This window comes from Carcharodon carcharias, chromosome 10, assembly GCF_017639515.1.
Source record: "Carcharodon carcharias isolate sCarCar2 chromosome 10, sCarCar2.pri, whole genome shotgun sequence".
Lineage (NCBI taxonomy): Eukaryota > Metazoa > Chordata > Chondrichthyes > Lamniformes > Lamnidae > Carcharodon > Carcharodon carcharias.
Genome location: NC_054476.1, coordinates 29,319,249 through 29,334,445, shown reverse-complemented (window position 1 = coordinate 29,334,445; position 15,197 = coordinate 29,319,249). Strand labels below are relative to the sequence as shown.

Below are 15,197 nucleotides of genomic sequence, written 5' to 3'. Positions count from 1 at the left end.
GGTTAACACGAGTTCCAGAGAGGAGACTGTGAGTAAAGATAACTAAAAGCAATACTGAACAAGCAGGGTAAAAATCGTTGCAGGATGTGGGAAAAAAATCTCTCAGTGATGAGCCCATAATGGACCTGACATTGGACTCAACCATCATCATGTGCTTTTGTTCTGAAAAGGTTGAGAACAGGGACTGTGGTTCCAATATAACCTAAAACCTGTTATACTGTGACCTTCTGCATTAACTGGTGAGAATCTGATGCCCCTGCCCCCACCACCCACAACCCAAACTCTGAACTCAGATAAAAGTGCTCTTCTTTATTAAACAAGTTTATTTTTCTTCCTTGTCAACTTAATACAAAAATCAAGGCTGACATTCCAGTGCAGTACTGCACTGCACTGCACCTTTGGAGGTGCCATCCTTCGATAAGATGTTAAACCGAGGCCACATCTGTCTGCTTGGGTGGATATATAAGATTTCTAAGAAGAGTAGGGAGTTATCCCTGGTCTCATGACCAATGTTTGTCCCTCAGTCAACATTGCAAAAAACAGGTTATCTGGTCATTATCACATTGCTGTTATGGGGGTTTGCTGAACATACATTGGCTGCTGCGTTTCTTACATTACAACAGTGACCAACACTTCAAAAAGTACTTCATTGGCTGGAAAGTGTTTTGAGACGTTCAGTGTTCATAAAAAGTGCTATATAAATGCAAGTATTTCATTCTTTCCCTTCCCTTTCTTCTCTCATGAAGACTACTTTGCATTGCCTGTGTGATGCCTGTAGAGAAAGATCAGTCTGGAAAGACCTCGTGGACCCCAGAAGGTATCCACCTGATTGTCTGTCCATGGACTTAAAAAAAATCAGGCAAGCTTCCTTAAAGTTGTGCAAGCCTCCCTGCCCAGTTTTCTTCCATATGCTGTGGGGAATGTTGTAACTGCAAAATCTGCCCCATTGGCTCTACTGTGAAGGATGGTTCCGCAGGCACAGGATACCCTCTCTTACCTCATCCGAGTACCCATTACTAATACTTCAGAAACTGGCAACTGTCTGGTTATCCTATCCTCATCTAACCTGCAGACAGCAGGAACCCTGACCTATTTTACCCTTTCAACTCTGGTGCAGTTAAGCCAACTGCAGCATCCCAGCATGCTGCCTGCTACTCAATACAGATCAGGGTTTCCAATATGAACCATCTAAGTGCCAAAAAAATCTTTTTAGACTTGCATTTTTGCAGTGACTTATACAAATCCAGGCATTCCAAATGTTTCAGAACTAATGAAGCACTTTTTGAAGTATAGTCACTGTTGTAAAGTAGGAAATGCAGCAGTCAAATCTGCACACAGCAAGCTCCCACAAACAGCAATGAAGGTTTTTTTTTAAATACTTGTTCTTGGGATGTGAGGGTCACTGGCAAGGTCAGCGTTTATCACCCATCCCTGATTGCCCTTCAGCAGGTGGTCGTGAACCACCCACAACTTACTTGCTGGACCATTTCAGAGGCCTGAGTATAGGTAAGGATGGCAGATATCCTTCCCTGAATGACATCAGTGAACCAGATGGGTTCTTATAGCAATTCAGTAATTTCAAGATTATTCACGAGACCAGCATTTTATTCCAGATTTATTAATTAAACTTAAAAATTCCCCCCAGCAGACCTTTGAACTCATAACTCCAGAGCACTACCTTAGGCCTGTGAATTACTAAGCTAATAACATAACCACTATGCTACCAGATTATTTGCATCAGGTCTTGGTTGATGATGAATGTTCACCAAAAATGTGCCACTGGGGGGCACCAAAGCATAGATTTCCTCTTCAAGTCTCTTGCAAATCCAACCAGGCAGAACAATAGGTAGCATTGCATATCTTTGATGGCTTCAATCATTTTAGTCCTTCATGGTCTTCTGACAATACTGGCCTAACTACTTCCTTTGACCTCAAGGGAGCTTCCAAATCTTCTGCATTGACAAAGTTTGCAAAAAAATGGGTTTCTTCTTTTGCACCAAACACTTTTTCATCCTTCAGTAAATTGCTATGAAGCCCACACCATGCAGTATTTGAATATCATTCTCAATATCTGTGGTGGCTCTTCTAGTAATCTGTCCCACACTCCTGGGTAGAATACAAAAAGAGGCTAATTGTCTATGACAAGAACTGGAGCAAAGACTGGAACATAAGAACATAAGAAATAGGTGCAATTTGGCCCTTTGAGCTTGCTCCACCAGTCACTGTAATTACTGATGATCATCTATCGCAACTCCACCAACCTGCACTATCACCATGTCGCATAAGTCCAAAAAATTATCAATCTCTGTCTTGAATATATTCAACAACTGAGCATTCACTATCCTCTGGGGTACAAAATTGCAAAGATACACAACCCTTTGAGTGAAGAAATTTCTCCTCATCTCTCCTAAATGGTCAATCCCTTATTCTGAGGTTGAAAATAGAGTGGGGGTACAGATCAGCCATGGTCCAATTGAATTGCAGAGGAGGCATGAGGGGCTGAATGGCCTAATCTCTTTCCTATTATTACTAGGTACCCATATCTAATCATTCCCAAGAAAAATTAGGCAAAGGCTAGTACCTTTCCTTCAACTTTTGGGGAATTTCTTTCACCGTCAAGGACCTATTAGGAAAGCCATTGTAACTCCATGATTACTGCATCACCTGAGTCATCACCATCTTCTTACAGTGAAAACTTGGCATTCCATTCATTTCTCCCCTCAGCATCTTTATTTGAATTTCATGGCATCCTCAATAACACGATCTGCCCTCCTTGTTAACAGTTAAACTTGCTTTGTCAGGTCTTGGTCGATGGGTAAATGCACCTTGTGTCAGATGGTGAACCATAAGATCACTAGTGTTCAACCAAATCCCCAATGCTGAATTAGTGATGTCAGGAGACTAGTGCATGGATTAATTAATACAATTCTGAAACTGAGTTAGAAGAATTTCTTTTTAAACATAGAATTGTTTAAGAAATGGAATGGTCAACCAGAAATAATGGGTAAACATTTGAAAAACAGAATATTTCTAAGGATGTAGCTAGTGAGACTAAGCGGACAGTTCTTTCAGGGAGCCAGCACAGAAATGAAGGGCCAGATGTTGTAGAGGTCTCTGATTCTAATTGGCCTCACTCCCTTTGTACTGCAACTGGGGGAGGGTATGGGGGATAAAAGAGTGGAACTGCAAGGAGTCTCAGTTCTACTGATGTAAACTATTGAGAGGAGGTGCCTGATTGCACTGATAGCTCAACAAGTTTATCCGGTGAACAGCTGAGCTAAGGGGAGGGGAGGGGAGAAAATTGGTACCAAAATAATCACTAAGGGACAGAGCAAGCTACAGAAGGCCAACGTTGCATACCATGGTAGTCAAAGTGCCTGGCAAGAGTTACTCCACTCATGAAAGCATTACTTTACACTCAGCAGCTTTTGATAAGTGTTGCTCAACAGAAGACAGAAGTTACGTTTATTGGAGGTTTGACTATTACTGCAGTTCTGTTGCAGGCCAGCCGATGTCACTGCACAATGACAAACTAACCCCTTTCATTTGACCTTTAGTCTTTTTATTTTACTTATCTCCTGCTTTTTAACCACAGCCTCATCTGTAAAAGCTGTCACGACCACCAGTCAATAATGACTCCAAAAGTAAAGTTGTATTCCAGACTGATGGGGTCTTGTTAGCAAAATACTGATCACTACATCATCTGCACTTCTGAGCTGTCATTTTGTTGGAGATCAGCCTTTATATTAATGTTTACCACAGCTATTAACAACATAGGGAACAAAACATTGAAATAAATAGGCCCTGGCCTAAACAAACAAATTGGCTTGCTGTTATGCAGAGTATAATTAATGTTATCACACAATCTGATCTGGCCGTTGCCTTTTCCCTCCAAACATCCATTAACTTTCACTGCCTGATGCTCACAGCAGCCGGAGCTGAGGTGTTGCAGGGTACAGTGATGGAATATTGAAATGCTAAGGTCTGTCGGCTTGCATCATCAATCTGAGACCTGTGAGGAAAAGGCCTCCCCAGCTGCAGGCTCACATTCCTCAGGGGCAGCCACTGGTAATCTGGAGGCTAGAGAGGGCAGCAGCTTCCTGCTGCGTTTAAAGGCTGCAGTTACTGTTGAAGTGACAGAAAACTTCAGAGAAGGAAACATGATCTGTCCTCAGCACCATGAGTTACCAAATCAATAAATGTACCCTACGGCAAATGCATATCCAATAATTACAGTAATGACTTTATTCAAGCACAAGGGCAGGCAATTTTTAGAAGTTTTCCACTAAACTGGATCGCTGCATTTACTTTTGCCTTAACATATTTCCATCGTCCTTGATGAACACATCAATTTAAAAACTGGTCTGCAAAGCCACAGTTTCCCAGGGCAGAGCCCCTGGGTTCAGGTCACAGAGCACTGCACCCATATGCTCTCCTTAAATGTGTAATTAAATTTAGGTGAGCAGATTTCTCTTGTGAGCTACACAGTACTTGCACCAGCTCAGGTGACCTTTAACCCCATGGGAGAAAATGTGTTTACTTTATGGTTAATGGATTAACATTACATACAATTTCTTCCAGCCTGCAACCTGCTGCCACACTAAAAACTCCCTTTAAACAGGCCAAAGAATATGGGCCAGTGCAGTTAGGATACAGATTTAAGATAATTGGTTAAAGAGCCAAAGGGGAGATGAGGAGAATTTCCTTTTTTCCTGCATGAGTTGTTGCGCCTGAAAGGGTGGTGGAAGCAAATTCAATAGTAGTTTTCAAAGGAAATTCAATTATTTATATGTTTGAAAAGGACGAATTTGCAGGGCTATGGGAGAAAGAGCAAGGGGGAGCGGGAATTACTGGTCCAGTAAAGACATGATGGGCCAAATGGCCTCCCTCTGCACTGTAAGATTCTATGAGAAGGCTAACCACAAAACTTGTGAACATGTGACTGAATCATACTTAATAATTAAATCAAATCCAATTTCAATATATGCAGCACATTTCAAAGTAGAATGTGGATGTTAGGCATCAGCAACAGCGATGTACTCTTAAATATTTTGAATCCAGCTTTTTTTTGCCCTGCCATCATGGAGTTTAAACCTTTTCAGAACAGCCAACTGTCTCCAGAGTTATAACAGCCCATAGTACTTAATATAAATTGTCAGTCGGGAAGTGTTTAGTCTCCCAATCAAAGACCTCTGAAAGTCTGGCAATAGTGAGTGTTAAAGCACACTACACACTAAAGTCAAGAGTATTTAAAAAGCACAATTAAAATCGATATAAGCTCATTTCATAACTCACTTATAAAATCAAAATTAATTCACAATTATCCAGTAAGAATCCTCCGTGTATTTGGTCCAAAGGTGAGTCAAGAGTGACTCAGTGAGTAGCACTCTTGGTTCTGAGTCCAAAGGTTGTGGGTTTCAAACCCAAAGCTGTGAGCACAAAATCCAGACTGACACTCAAGTGCAGCACTGAGTGAGAGCAGTGCTGTCTGAAGTGTCATATTTTGGGTGAGACATTAAATCAAGGTGGATGCAAAAAGGAAAAAAACTTGCACTGATATAGCACCTTTTATAATCTCAGGATGTCCCGGAGCATTTGCAGCCAATGAGGTAATTTTGAAGTTTAGTCACTGTTGCAACATAGGAAACACAGCAGTCAGTTTGTGCACAGCAGGCTCCTACAAACAGAAATGTGATAATGACCAAAAAAAATCTGTTTCTTTTTTAAGTGATGTTGATTAACGGATGAATATCGGCCAGGACACTGGGCTATAACTCTCCTGCTCTTCTTCGAAATAATGCTATGGGATCTTTGACATCAACCTGCGAGGGCAGACGGGATCTCAATTTAGCATTGCATTCAAAAGACAGAGCCTCTCACGATGTAGTACTCCCTCAGTATTTGAATGCACACCTGCATCAGAGGCAAGAGTATTACTCACTGAGCCACGGCTGACACCAATAATGGTTTGGAGATATCACCTCTTTGGTAAGGTTTTTTGTTTTTGAAGGATGTTTTCTATTCCAAAACACCTCATGGGATTTTTGACTTTTGAATTAAAATGTTTCATTTTTAATATACCTTTTGTTCCACAGATTCAAGTTAATATCATGAAAGCATTACTACTCGGCAAGTGTTTACAATATCACATAGAAGTTTCCAGAAAATGGGACTACAAAATCCCTACATTTTAATACGTGAGACTAGCAAGCAAGAACCTTTGTGTTCAAAGAATCTGACAGCACAACAGAAGGCTGTATGGCCCATCGTGCTGTTGTTGTCATTGTAATATAGAAATAATGCTCCAATTCAATGCCTATAAGGTACAGGGAGGAGCAACTCCAGAAAAGACTAACTATAGCCACTGAACTTCAATCAGACCCAATACCTAGCGTACTGACCTTATCAGCAAATGCATTAACTTGGCTTGCTGCTGTTAAGAATTTAGAAAGCTATTGAAAAAAGGAAGGAATGAAGCTCAAAGGAATGCCATCACCATCAATAACATATAGGGTGGACCATTGATAACATGTAGAGTGAACTATTGATGACTTGTAGAGTGGACCATCTTCTGTTTACTTACAAGCCCAGAACATAAAGCATATTGAAATTAACTACCATGATATTGGTGCAGACCATCTCAGTGATGGAAAAGACCAATGGATCATCTCCCAGACATCCTTCTGATTCATAAAATAGGATAGATAGATACACAACCTCATTACTTGGTTACCTGGTCTGCGCGCATCTCAGACTGATGAAACAAAGCTCCCATCTGTTGAGTTGAATCCTAGATTAAGTGCTCAAGCCAAATCAAATAAAACACAGAAAGGCCTTCAAGATCAAACTTGGAACAAAGTGACTCAAGTTGGCAACATCATTCCAAAGGCATAGTGATGGCTGATGAAGGAAATGGAAAATTCCCCATGGTGCAGTTGTTGTTGAGGTCAGGTTGTAAATATATTCTTATGGCAAAAAGAAGGAGAGCTCTATTTTACACCTGCCCCTGCTGTACCCAGCTTAGGAGTGCATAATATCAACACCAAATGTCCAAGCTAGATAACATTCCATTCTTCTGTTCTACCGCCCTTTACCTCAATGCAGTTACTTAGTACGAATGAACATCGAGAACAGACAATAGATTGTAACTGTGTTTAAAACCCACAGTTTGGAGAATCTCTAGAAGTCACCAGAGTTGGAATATTACAAGGAGGAAGGGAGACATAGTTTGGACCAGGAGCAGAGAGCAGTTTAAGTATATAAGATAGGAACAGAACATGTAGCTAAGTGGGTCAGGGAAAACCTAGCAGGATTCGGTTCCTGTGCTGTTGGAGAATCTATCTTTGGAAGGCAGTTGACCAGTACTGAAAAGTATGTTTGAGAAAACATTCTTGAGGTTTGCCTGATTACCTTTGGGATTTGCCACTCATCGGGCAGGAGTGGGGCCAGAAAATGCAGCAAGCTGTTCAAAAGTCCACTGACTTCAGCAAGGCTGGAAAATCCCACCAGCAGGAGAGGCTGTAAAATTCCACCCTTTGTCACTTGGAATTTTCTTTTCTGCACCATTTGCTGTGACCATTTAACAAAGTTGCATTTGCCATTTGTAAGACTTGCTCTTGTCCGTTTAATTTCCACAAGATCCTGCAAGGCAAGTTGCTGCAAGTAGGAGATTAAAAACAGTGGGGTGCCATCTACATGACATCTAGGATCTGTGTGAACAAGATAAGCAATTTCCTTAACCAATCGGATTGAAGCAATGTTAATGAAAAGTTCAGCGTCTCAACCAGGAAGTGTCAGAATATTAAACTAAATGTCTACACGGTACAGAAAGCAAAATAAAGAGATGGAAAAAAATTGCAATAAGAAAAACAGAAATAAATTTAAAATAAACGTTTTTGAAATCTTCAACAACAATTAAAAGTTGAACAATTGAGACACCACAGTTGTAAAAGTTCATTTTCTGTGACAGATAGGTTGTTTGGCAGTAATTAACACTTGTCACTCCATTAAAAAGTTACTCAGACTGAAATGGGCCACTGCCAACTTTCTGTTATGAGTTTAGTCTGTATTGACTACTCAGGCACAGGATTTAACACCATATGATGCATTTCAATGGTGGGTTAAATGGCAAAACACTACTTTTGCAAAGCTAATGGAGCAGTAGCACATCTTGGACAGCAGCTTGCAGATTTTTGTTTTTAACCTCATTTCCACCCTTTACTAAAGTTGATGTACTATTTATGTATAAATAACAAAGAGCGCCAGTAAGTTCTGGCCCTTTCAATTTTCCATGCTTTTTACAACTTTGCTTTAATTTTCCTAGTTTATTTTTTGTCCCAATTCAGGTTGGATGGGCTGCCCCTCCCTGAAATGCTAGCCCTGCTCTCCCGTTTTGAAAGGAAAACATTTGCTGTACCCCAACTGGGGTTGGACTCTCCCCCAAATGAGCTGTGAATAGGCAAAGGAAGTGGGAAATGCACAAAATGTTGAAGGAGCAATGAGATCTCGGAGGGTTTTAGGGCTTGAGGAGATTACATGGCAAGGCCATGAAGGGGATTTGAAAACAAGGATGAAAATTTTAAAACTAAGGTGTTGCCAGACCAGGGCACAATAAAGGTCAGTGAGCACAAGGGTGATAGATGAATGTGACTTTATGTGGGTAAGGATACAATAGTGACTGCGCTTCAGAAGTACTTCATTGGCTGTGAAACACTTCAGGAGGTCATGACAATCGCTATATAAATGCAAGTTCATTCTTTCTTTAATATCCTGGGCCAATCAAATTGAATATGCTCTGAAAACAGATATCAGTGAGCACTACATTTAAGGAAATGATTTAGCACAGTAGGGAATCCTGTAGAAAATCACACAAGTTTGCACATTTTGTGTGATTATGTAGCTATTGAAAGATTTCTTGAAATTGATAACAAATGGCTTCTGATACTCCAGGCTGATGTTCCTGATTGTAAAGATCTGCACACAGCATGATCGGCCGCCCCAGAAACCTGCCTGTTCTTCATGAAAGGTAGCATCTGCTTTAAAACCGTACCGAAGACCTTGCCAGGTATTGACAGCAGTGTTATGTCCTCCAGTTGTTGCAGTCACTGAGGTTCCCTTTCTTTAGCAGCTTGACAATTACTCCTCATCTCCAGTCATCTGGGATGCCCTCAGCAATCCAGATCTTGGTGAACAGGTCTGTGAGCTCTGTTGTGACGGTGTTCTTGCCAAGTTTCAATAGCTTTGCTTGGATCTCGTCGATCCCAGGAGCCTCATTGTTATTCAGGCTCTTGATGGCTCTTTGGACCTCTGATCTGGCAATTTCTCCAAGGTTGAATGACATTCAGCTGTTGAGGTGCAGTGCTGTCATCAAACTCGAATGTGGAGTTGGGGCTGGGCTGGTTGAGGATCTCCTGAAAGGGTTCCACCCACCTTGCATCCTGCTCCTCATCCATCAATAGCGTCTTACTATCCTTGTCCATGATTGGTACAATGGTGTTGTTTCTTGTACCAGTCAGTCCCCATATGATCGAGTACAGCATCTTGGACTCATTCCAATTTGTTGCTTCTTGTGCCTCCCTTCCTTTCAACTCTATCTATTCTCATTTGTCTCTCCTGCAGGTATTCTTTATGACTTTATCCAGTCTTCTGTACCTCTCTTCGCCTTCCCATCTTTGTTCAATGCTCTTTTCCTGGAACCTCTTGCTCTTCACCAGCTTTTTTCATCAATCAATTCCCACATTGGGTCGGTGACCTTGGACTTTGTTGGTTCCTTTCCACCATCCAATGGTGACTTCTGCACTCTTTTTCATCCCTCTTTTGAAAATTTCTCATTTATCCTCAATGTTGCCTGACTTCAGTGGTTTTTTAGAACCCTCCTAACACAAGGTGGTGATCAGATCCTACCAGCACCTCAACACTCCAGACATCTTTTAGGGATGTCCTCCATCTGTTGCTGATGCATATATAGTCAATTTCATTCAGGGTATTTCCATTTGGTGACCTCCATGTCTTTTGGTGGATGTTCTTGTGTTTGAAAAGGGTATTCCCAATGCTGAGCCCAATGCTGATGCAGAAGGCCAGCAGACACTTGCCATTTCCATTGAGCCTGCTTGCTGATCCATGAGGCCCGATCATACTTGTCAGTCCTTGCCGATTGCCATCGAGCTTAGCAGTGAGGTCACTGATCAGTATTTTGAAGTCATAGCTGGATGCCTCATCCTGCGTGTCCTATATTTGGGAGTAGAAATAATTTTTCTCCTCCTCAAGGGGAGAACAAAATAACTAAAAGTGGAAAGAAACCCCATTATGATTCAATTACATAACTTTCCTTTGGTTCTGTTGACATCAAGCTTTATGTGCATTAGTTGAGCCACCTTAAGATTAAGTGCCACATGCAAATTTGTTCCTGTGTTGATGACACCGGCAAAACTGTAGCTCCTCATTTTCTGTAAACTACACACTTCACTAACGAGATAAATGGCGCCATCAGGCAAGGTTAAACTTCAAAAGCCTTCTGTGATTTTTTTAACGAACATTGAAATACTTGGCTACACAATTTGGCCACACTGCATTCTCTCCCCATTCCTTTTCCTTTTGGAAAGCAATTTCATCATGAGGAAGGCGATGGTGGGTACAGACTTTGCTGTCAAATGGCTGCACCATCGGCTGATGGATCTGTATTTCACAGACAACATCGCCTTGCTGGACGGAGGATTGTGTGCATGCACTGCAAGACTTGACCACCAGTCTTGAGAGTAGCGGTGCCAAGTTTGGGCCACGCATCAGCTGCAGAAAGACCACGACAGTGACGGCTGGATGGCAACAAGTCCCCCCCATCACCATCGAGGACATTGACCACTTGCCCCACCAAGGAAGCAAGATCTCCAGGGAGGGCGATATAGAGATCAACGTCCACACAAGAACCAGCAAAGCAGCATCAGCCTCCCAGCAGCTCCATGCAGTCTGGGCTTCCAATACCATCAACACAGCCATGAAGCTGCAATTCTACATGCCCTTTGTAGTACCAGTTGCAATCTCTGCCAGTGAGACATGGAAGCTATAATACAAGACTACTTGCGTGCCAAACAGCGTAAGCAGCAAGCAATAGACAGAGCTAAGCGATTCCACTACCAACGGATCAGAACTAAACTCTGCGGTCCTGCCACCTCCGGTCATGAATGGTGGTGGACACTGGAGGAGGCGACATCACAAATATCTCCATCCTCAATGATGGGGGAGCCCAGCACATCAGTGCAAAAGACAAGGTTGAAGCATTTGCAACAATCTTCAGCCAGAAGTGCTAAGTGGATGATCCATCACCAGCCTCACAGGTGCCAGTTTTCAGCTAATTCGATTCACTCCACATGATATCAAGAGGGCCCTACATACTGAAAAGACTATGGGCCCTGACAATATTCCGACCATAGTACTGAAGACTTGTGCCCCAGAACTTGCCAAGCACCTAGTCAAGTTGTTCCAGTACAACTGCAGCACTGGCATCGATCCGGCAATTTGGAAAATTGCCCAGGTATGTCCTGTACACAAAAAAGGACAAATCCAACTCAGCCAATTACCATCCCATCAGTCTACTCTCAATCATCAGTAAAGTGATGGAAGGGGTCATCAACAGTGCTGTCAAATGGCACTTGCCTAGCAATAACCTGCTCACCGACACTCAGTTTGGGTTCTGCCTGGGTCACTCAGTTTTTGACCTCATTACAGCCTTGGTTCAAACCTGGACAAAAGAGCTGAACTCCAGAGGTGAAGTGAGAGTGACTACCTTTGACATCAAGGCAGCATGTGACTGAGTGAGGCATCAAGGAGCCCTAGCAAAACTGAAGTAAATGGGAACCAGGGGGAAAACTCTTCACTAGTTGGATTCATACCTAACGCAAAGGAAAATGGTTGTGGTTGTTGGAGGTCAATCATCTCAGCTTCAGGAAATCGCTACAGGATTTCCTTAGGGTAGTGGGTACAGCCAACCATCTTTAGCTGCTTCATCAATGACTTTCCTTCCATCATAAGGTCAGAATTGGGGATGTTCGCTGATGATTGCACAATGTTCAGCACCATTCGCAGCTCCCTAGATGTTAAAGCAGGCCATGTCTAAATGCAGCAAGACCTGGACAATATCAAGGTCTGGGCTGACAAGTGGCAAGTAACATTCACACCACACAAGTGCCAGGCCATGACCATCTCCAACAAGAGAGAACCCAACAATTGCCCCTCGGCATTCAATGGCATTACCATCTCTGAATCCCCTGCTATCAACATCCTGGGGGTTACCATTGACCAGAAACTGAACTGGACTAGCCAAAGAATTACTTTGGCTACAAGAGCATGTCAGAGGCTAGAAATCCTGTGATAAGTAACTCATCTCCTGACTCCCCAAAGCCTGCCCACCATCTACAAGGCATAAGTCAAGAGTGTGATGGAATACTTTCTACTTGCCTGGATAAGTGCAGCTCCAACAATACTCAAGAAGCTCAAGACCATCCAGGACAAAGCAGCCCACTTGACTGACACCCCATCCACAAACATTCACTCCTTCCACCACACAGTAGCAGCAGTGTATACCATCTACAAGATGCACTGCAGGAATTCACCCAGCCTCCTTTGACAGCACCTTCCAAACCCATGACCATTATATTCTAGGAGGACAAGGGCAGCAGATAGATGGGAACACCACCACCTGGAAGTTCCTCTCCAAGACACACACCACCCTGACTTGGAAATATATCGCCGTTCCTTCACTGTCGCTGGGACAAAATCCTGAAATCCTTAACAGCACTATGGATGTACCTACGCCACATGGACTTCAGCAGTTCAAGAAGGCAGCTTACCACCAACTTCTCAAGGTCAATTAGGGGTGGGCAAAAAATGCTGGCCCAGCCAGCAAGGCCCACATCCCATGAATGAATAGAGAAAAGTTGGTCAGCTTTCACCAGCATTGCCTACATAAGATCCTGGGCATCACATGGAGAGACAATACCACCAGCAAAGAAGTGCGACAGAGAGCTGGTCAGAAGCACCTGCGGGACATGGTGATGGAGAGAAGACTGGGACTGGCTAGGCACGTTTATTTGCCAGAGTGGCAGTAGAATGGACAACACCAGTCAGAAAAATAAGATGGGTCCAGCCAAAGAAAACCCGATGAAGGACATTTAAAGAGGACGTTCAGGACAGCACCTGGGCTGAAGCGAAAGAAATTGCAATGGACCAGGGCCGGTGGCAGAGTCTTGCTGCCCATTGTCCCGCATGGGACGGAAGGAATTGGGTCTAAGGGCTGAATTTTAGGTCCCGGGGTGGGCGCACACCCAACCCGATTGGGTGTGACATTGTGCAGGAAGACGCCGGGCGAGCGTCCCAATGTCATCGCTCACTTGTGCGATATTTCACTCGGCAGGCTCGTGCGGAAGTCAGAAGCATGTCCGCAGACAATTAAGAGGGCAATTAAGCCCATTAATGGCGCAATTGTCTCCAACTTTACGATTGGCGGATTGGCGAATTGGCCAGGCGGCCGTTCCATTTCTCATCAAACCTCATCCAAGGGCGGGATGAAATTTCCGTTATGAAATAAAAAACAAATAGATATCTGTGGACAGCATTTTTATCAGCTATATTCTCACTTGCCTGATTGTGATGCATGGATTTTCTTTTTGCAGCTTTTTAAACCTCTATTTGATGATTTTCAGGTCTGCAGCACTAACCTGTGTCCAGGAAATGTCATCACCCGCCCTCTTCCTGATCCCAGCCCCACAAATTGGCCGGCCAGCATGAAATCGCAGTCGGAGGGTGCTGATCGTGGTCAGGGGCTCGTTTCCTGACCACTCCTGGGCCTGCCGATTGCGCGCATGCACCAAAGGTGAAATTCAGGGCTAAGTGGCCTACTGCAATTCATAAACTTGACATTAGAGGGCGGACTTGACTGCAATGACAGCTCGTTCAGTCAGCGTTCCTTTGTTAATCTGCTCCCTCAAACTGCAGTATTGCTTTCACTATCAGTTTCGCCAAATTTCATATTAAATAAAAAATCCAGCTAACAAGCAATCACTGATCAATCAGGAAGTAAGTTGCTGTTAGAAAATGTAAGCAACCCCAAAGTGATTGATTTGAAGTGGCCATAAAATTAAAATCATACTCGTGTGAGTTTATGGATTTTAATATAGCTAGCAGTCCTCCTGTGGTGATGCTCAAATGCAATCTAAGGTCTGGAATACTGAATTGCTGTTAAGTTGCCAGCCTGTCCCTTTATCACAGAATTGTTACAGAAGGAGGCCATTCAGCCCATCGAGTCGACATTGGCTCTCCAAGTGAGCTTTATGACTTAGTGCCATTCTCCTGCCTTCTCCCCATAATCCTGCACATTGTTTCTATTTAATCACCTAATGCCCTCTTGAATGCCTCGACTGAACCTGCCTCCACCACACTTCCAGGCAGTGCATTCCTTTAAAGGTCAGTATGAAGTATTTCCAGTGGGAAATAGACTAGCATGTATCTGTCACACTTTTTCCGGCACACTTTGTTACAGACAAAACAAAACAAACTATAAAAATATAAATTAAGTAGATTCTAGCTGCTTTTAAGCTCATGAGGTCAGACAATGGGCAATTGCACCCAGATTCCAGCTCAGAAGAACTCACCATGTCTTTTTGTCATAGAGTTATTACTGCACAGAAGGTGGCCATCCAGTCCATCCAGTTCCAATCCCTGGCTCTATCCCTGTAGCCCTGCAAGGTTATTTCCCTCGAGTGCACATCCAATTTTCTTTTGAACTCATTAACCATCTCTGTTTCCACCAACCCCACAGGAAGCAAATTCCCAATCATTAACACTCGCTGAGTAAAAACGTCATTCCTCACATCCCCCCTACATCTCTTGCCCAATTCCTTAAACCTGTGTCCCCCAGTCCTTGTACCATCAGCTAGTGGGAACAGGTTTTTTTGTCAACCTCATTTCAACCTGTCATAACCCTTATGCACGTCTATCAAATGTCCCTTAATCCCCCTTCTCCTTTCCTCCAAGGAGAGCAATGCTAGCTTCTCCAATCTAACCTTGTAGCCAAACGTCCCTCTCCTGGAACAATTCTGGTAAATCTCTTCCACATCCTCTCAAGGAATATACTATCTACAAGATGCACTGCAGCAACTCACAAAGGCTCCTTCGACAGCACCTTTCAAACACACAATCTCTACCAT

The 15,197-nt window shown here is 43.1% G+C and overlaps 1 protein-coding gene across 5 annotated transcripts in view; it reads right to left on the bottom strand.

The window, feature by feature from the left end:
* Positions 1–13,859, bottom strand: part of LOC121283147 — a 135,605-nt gene extending 121,746 nt beyond the window's left edge. For 2 of the 5 annotated variants that reach the window (XM_041197303.1, XM_041197305.1), the window contains exon 1: positions 7,411–7,709. The gene's annotated coding sequence lies outside the window, so the exon portion shown is untranslated. Of the gene's footprint in view, positions 1–6,733; positions 7,057–7,410; positions 7,716–13,709 lie in introns of those variants that run through there. The other 3 variants (XM_041197306.1, XM_041197302.1, XM_041197307.1) reach the window with 3 other exon arrangements.
* Positions 13,860–15,197: the final 1,338 nt, after the last annotated feature.